This window comes from Myotis myotis, unplaced genomic scaffold, assembly GCF_014108235.1.
Source record: "Myotis myotis isolate mMyoMyo1 unplaced genomic scaffold, mMyoMyo1.p scaffold_m19_p_26, whole genome shotgun sequence".
Taxonomy (NCBI): Eukaryota; Metazoa; Chordata; class Mammalia; order Chiroptera; family Vespertilionidae; genus Myotis; species Myotis myotis.
Window position 1 is genome coordinate 3,296,397 of NW_023416331.1, and position 5,995 is coordinate 3,302,391.

The following is a 5,995-nucleotide window of genomic DNA, read 5'->3' on the forward strand; positions in this document are numbered from 1 at the left end:
TTAGTTTTGTGAAACACATTATTGACATTTTGATAGGAATTGCATTAAATCTATAGATTGCTTTGGGTAGAATGGACATTTTAATAATGTTAATTCTTGCTATTCATGAGCATGTTACATTATTTTGTTTATGTGTATCTTCTTCAATTTCTTTCTTCAGTATCTTATAATTTTCAGAATTCAAATTTATTTCCATGGGTAAGTTTATTCTTAGATGATTTATTATTTTTTTGGTGCAATTGTAAATATTATGGTTTTCTTAGTTTCATTTTCTGATAGATGATGATGATGATGATGATGATGATGATGATGATTATTATGTTAATCCTCACCTGAGGATATTTTTTCATTGATTTTTAGAGAGAGTGGAATGGAGGGGGAGAGACACAGAGAGAGAAACATCAATGCGAGAGAGACATATTGATTGACTCCTTCAAGTGCACCAAGCAGGGTTGGGATTGAGTCTTCAAATGAGATACACAACCTTGACTGGAATCAAACCTGCAACCCTTCAGTTGGTGGGCTGATGCTCTATCCACTGAGCAAAACTAGCTAGGGCTGATATTTCATTATTCGTGTATGTAAATGCAACTGATTTCTGGATAATTATTTTGTACCCTTGCTACTTTGCTGAATATTATTAATCATTTCTAATAGTTTTTTGGTAGAATCTTTAGAGTTCTTTATGCACAGTATCATGCCATCTGCAATTAATTTTACTACTTACTTTTCTATTTGGATGCCTTTTATTTATTCTTTTTGTCTGGTTGCTGTGTCTAGGACTTTCAGTATTATGTTGAATAAGAATGTTGAAAGCAGACATCCGTGCCTTGTTACTGGCCTTAAGAGAAATGCTTTGAGTTTTTCCTCATCCTATATAATAAAAGGCTAATATGCAAATTGACCAAATGGTAGAACAACTGGTCGCCAAGACATGCACTGACTACCAGGGGGCAGATGCTCAATGCAGGAGCTGCCCCCTTGTGGTCAATGTGCTCCCACAGGGGGAGCACCACTCAGCCAGAAGCTGGGCTCAAGGCTGGCAAGCACAGTGGCAGTGGCGGGAGCCTCTCCTGCCTGTGTGGAATTCGGCCATTCCCTGAAGGGTCCTGGACTGTGAGAGGGTGCAGGCCAGGCTGAGGAGAACCCCTGCCCCCCCCCCACCCCGAGTGCACGAATTTTGATGCACTGGGCCTGTAGTTTATTATGATGTTTTTTGTGGGTTTGTCATACATGGCCTTATTATGTTGAGGTATGTTTTCTACCATTTTGCTAACAGTTTTCATCATAAATATGTATTGGATTTTGTCAGACACTTTTTTGAAATTGACTGTTGTCATCATATCAAGGATTTTATCCTTCATTTTATTTATGAGGTGTATCACATTAATTGATTTGCGGATGTTGTACCAACCTTGCATTCCAGGATTTAATCCCAAGTGAACATGGTGTACAATATATTTAATGTATTGCTGAATTTGGTGTGCTAATAATTTGTTGAGAATTTTTCCATCTGTGTTTATCAGAGATATTGGTCTATAATGTTTTTCTTTGGAGTGTCTTTATATGATTTTGGAATTAGGATAATACTGGGCTCATAAAGTTAGTTTAATTTTCCTCTTTAATGTTTTGGAAATAGTTTGAGAAGAATCGTTATTTATTTATTTATTTATTTTTTGACAGTATTACAGATGTCTTCCATTTCTCTCCCCCTTTATCCTCCTCTGCCCAAACCTTACCCAACACCCCCCCAGGTCTTCACCACACTATAGTCCATGTCCATGGGCTATACATATAAGTATACTAGAGGCCTGGTGCACAAAAATTTGTGCCCTCGGGAGAAAAGGGGGTCCCTCAGCCCAGCCTGTGCCCTCTCGCAGTCTGGGACCCCTCAGGAGATAATGACCTGTTGGCTTAGGCCTGCTCCTGGGTGGTAGAGGGCAGGCCCAATCCCTAGGTGCAGCCCCTGGTCGTGCTCAGAGCAGGGCCGATTGGGGAGTTGGGGCGCCTTCCCCTGTCATGCACAGAGCAGGGCAGATTTGGAGGTTGTGATGCCACCCTCAGTCATGCTCAGGGTAGGGCCAATTGGGGGGGTTGGGGCACCGCCCCATCACACTCAAGGCAGGGTCGATGGGGAGGTTGCGGAGCCACCCCCTGTCACGCACAGAGCAGGGCCCATCAGGGGGTTGGGGCTCCATACCCTGTCATGCACAGAGCAGGGTCAATCAGGGGGTTGGGGAGCTCCCCCCTGTCACTCACAGAGTAGGGCCGATAGGGGAGTTGGGGCACCACCCCCTGTCACACTCAGGGCAGGGCCGATCCGGTGGTTGGGGCTCCGCCACTCTCATACTCAGGGCAGGGCCAATGGGGAGGTTATGGCTCTACCCCGTCACACACAGAGCAGGGCCCGTGGGGGGTAGGGGGGTTGGGGCCCTGTCGCACACAGAGCCTCAGGGCATTCAGGGGGTTTGGGCGCTGCCCCCTGTCACGCTGATCCCAGTGCCGGGAGGCCTCACGGCTCCGCTGATCCCGGTGCTGGGAGGCATATTACCCTTTTACTATATAGAATAGAGGCCTGGTGCATGGGTGGGGCTGGATGCTTTGCCCTGAAGGGTGTCCTGGATCAGGGTGGGGGTCCCCACTGGGGTGCCTGGCCAGTCTGGGTGAGGGGCTGAGGGCTGTTTTCAGGCTGGGACTGAAGCTCCTAACCGCTCCATTTTTTTTTTTTTTTTTTTTTTTTTTTTTTTTTTTTTTTATTCTGGGCCAGCTTTAGCTCTGAGGCCTCGGCTGCTGAAAACAGGTTTCTGGCCTTTGTTTACCATCTGTATTTGATACAATGTTGCGGTCCGGCTGGCTGAAGCTCCGCTGAGTAAAGCAGGTTTCTGGGGTTTTTTTAGCTTCTTTATTCACAACATAGTTGCTGAGAGTTGCAGCTGAGAGGCTGGCAAGTCAGGCGGGGAACGTTGGAGTTCTCCGTCACTGAAGCAAGCAAGCCTCTCTGTTTGCATCAGCTGCCTGGCTGCCGGCCGCCATCTTGGCTGCCAGTTAATTTGCATATCTCGGCCCTACTCTGTGAGTGACAGGGGAATTAGCCAATGGGAAGGGTAGCGGAGTGACACTAATTACCATGTTTCTCTTTTATTAGTGTAGATAAGTTCCTTGGTTTATTTCTCCTTGTTTTCCCACACCCACATTGAGGTATGTCAGTCTGTTCCATGCCTCAATGCTTTGGGTCTTATTTTGTTGGTCAAATCATTTTGTTCATTAGATTCCAGAAATAAGTGAGATCATGCCATATTGTTTTTCTCCAATTGGCTTGCTTCACTTAGCATAATAGCCTCCATGTCCATCCATTCTGTCCCAAAGGGTAAGAGATCACTCTTTTTTACAGCTGCATAGTATTCCACTATATAAATATCCCACAGCTTTTTTATCTATTCATCTATTGATGGGCACTTGGCATTTGTTTCCAAATCTTAGTTATTGTAAATAATGCTGCTATTAACACAGAGGTGCATATATTGTTTCTGATTGGTGTTTTTGGGTTTTTAGGATATATTTCCAGAAGTGGGCTTACTGGGTAAAATGGCAGTTCCATATTTAATTTTTTGAGGAAACTCCATACTGTTTTCCATAATGGTTGCACCAGTCTGCATTCCCACCAGCAGTGTACTAGGGTTCTCTTTTCTTCACAACCTTGCCAGCACTTGTCGTTTGTTGATTTGTTGGTGGTAGTCATTCTGACAGGTGTGAGATGATACCTCATTGTCATTTGAATATGAAACTTTCTGATAATCAGTGACTTTGAGAATTTTTCTATATGTCTCTTGGTCATTGTATGTCTGCTTTGGAGAAGTGTCTACTTAGGATCTTTGTCCATTTTTCTATTTCATTTTTTTAAGTATATTTATTTTTTGTTGATTTCAGAGAGGAAGGGAGAGGGAAAAATAGATAGAAACATCAATGATGAGAGATAATCATTGATCCGCTGCCTCTTGCATGACTCCTTCTGGATATCAAGCTTGAAACCTGAACATGTGCCCTGGACCAGAATTGAAACTGGGACCCTTGACTCTGCAGGTCAACACATTATCCACTAAGCCAAACCAGTGAGGGCTGCTCATTTTTCCAATGGATTGTGTTTTCCTTTTGTTAAGTTGTATGAGGTTCTTATATATTTTGGATATTAACCCTTTATCAGATGTATCATTGCCAGTTATGTTCTCCCATACAGTGGGTTCACTTTTCATTTTGAAGATGGATTCTTTTGCTATGCAGTTCTTTATATTTTGATGTAGGCCCATTTGTTTATTTTTTTCCTTAGGTTCCTTTGCCCTAGGTAGGAGATGTATCTGCAAACATATTTCTACAAGAAATGTCTTACATTTTGCTGCCTATCGTTTCTTGTAGGATTTTTATGGTTTCATGTCTTACATCTAAGTCTTTTATCCATTTTGAGTTTATTGTTATTTATGCTATAAGATGATGGTCTAGTTCAGCCGTGGGCAAACTACGGCCCGCGGGCCGGATCCGGCCCATTCGGCTGTTCTATCCTGCCCCCGGAGCAGAAAGAGCGGAGGGTTCTCTTGCTCTCCCCTCCGCTCCTTCACCAGCAGCAGTGTTAACATGTATTAGTTCACACAAACACTCCATCCATGCTTTTGTTCCGGCCCTCCGGTCCAGTTTAAGAACCCATTGTGGCCCTCGAGTCAAAAAGTTTGTCCACCCTTGGAGTTTCATCTTTTTGCATGTATCTCTCCAATTTTTCCAACAACACTTATTGAAGAGACTGTTTTGACTCCATTATATGCTCTTGCCTCCTTTGTCAAATATTAACTTAGCATAATGGATTGGGTCAGTTAATGGGTTATCTGTTCTTTTCCATTGATCTATATGTCTGTTCTTGTGCCAGTACCAGGCTGGTTTGATTACAGTGGCTTTGTAGTATAACTTGATATCTGGTATTGTGATTCCTCTAACTTGGTTCCTCTTTCTCAAGATTGCTGTGGCTATTCAGGTTATTTTACAATTCCATATGAATTTTTGGAGTATGAGTTCTAGATCTGGGAAATGTGCCATTGGTATTTTAATAGGGATTGTGTTGAATGTATAGATTGCTTTGCATTGTATGGCCATTTTAATAATGTTACTTCTATCAATCCATGACAACGTTTATGCTTCCACTGGTTTATGCCTTCCTCTATCTCTTTTTCACTGTCCTGTAGTTTTCTGAGTATACGTCTTTTACCTCCTTGGTTAAGTTTATTCATAAGGATGTTAATTATTTTGTTGCAATGGTATGTTAGATTGTTGTTTTAGTTTGTCTTTCTACGAATTCTTTATTAGTATATGAAAGCATCCTATATTTCTAGATGTTAATGTTGTATCCTGCAGCATCGCCTAATTCATTTATTAAATCTGGTAATTATTTTGGTGAAGTCTTTATGGGTTTAAATATACAATATCATTTCATCTGCGAATAATGACAGTTTACTTCCTCCTTTCCAATTTGGATGCCTTTTATGATTTCTTCTTATCTGATCCCTGTGGCTAGGACTTCTAGTACTATGTTGAATAAGGGTAGTGACAGCGGATATCCCTGTTGTATGAGCTCCTTATATATTTGGATATTATTTCAGTCACAGTGGGTATCTTACTCCCATTCTTAGGGAAAATGGTTTTAGTTTTTGCCATTGAGTATGATGTTCGTTGTAGGTTTTTCATATACTGTCTTTATAATGTTGAGGTATGATCCCTCTATTCCCACTTTGCTGAGAGTTTTTATCAAAAATGGTTGTTGGATGTTGTCAAATGCTTTTTCTGCATCTATTGATACAATTATTTGATTTTTGTGACGTAAAGTGTTCATTTTTTGTGTGAATATTGTACCAGTGTTACATCCCTGAAATAAATCCCACTTGGTCATGGTGTATGATCTTGCTGGATCCTACTTGCTAATATTTTGTTGAGGATTTTAATACCTAAGTTCATGTAG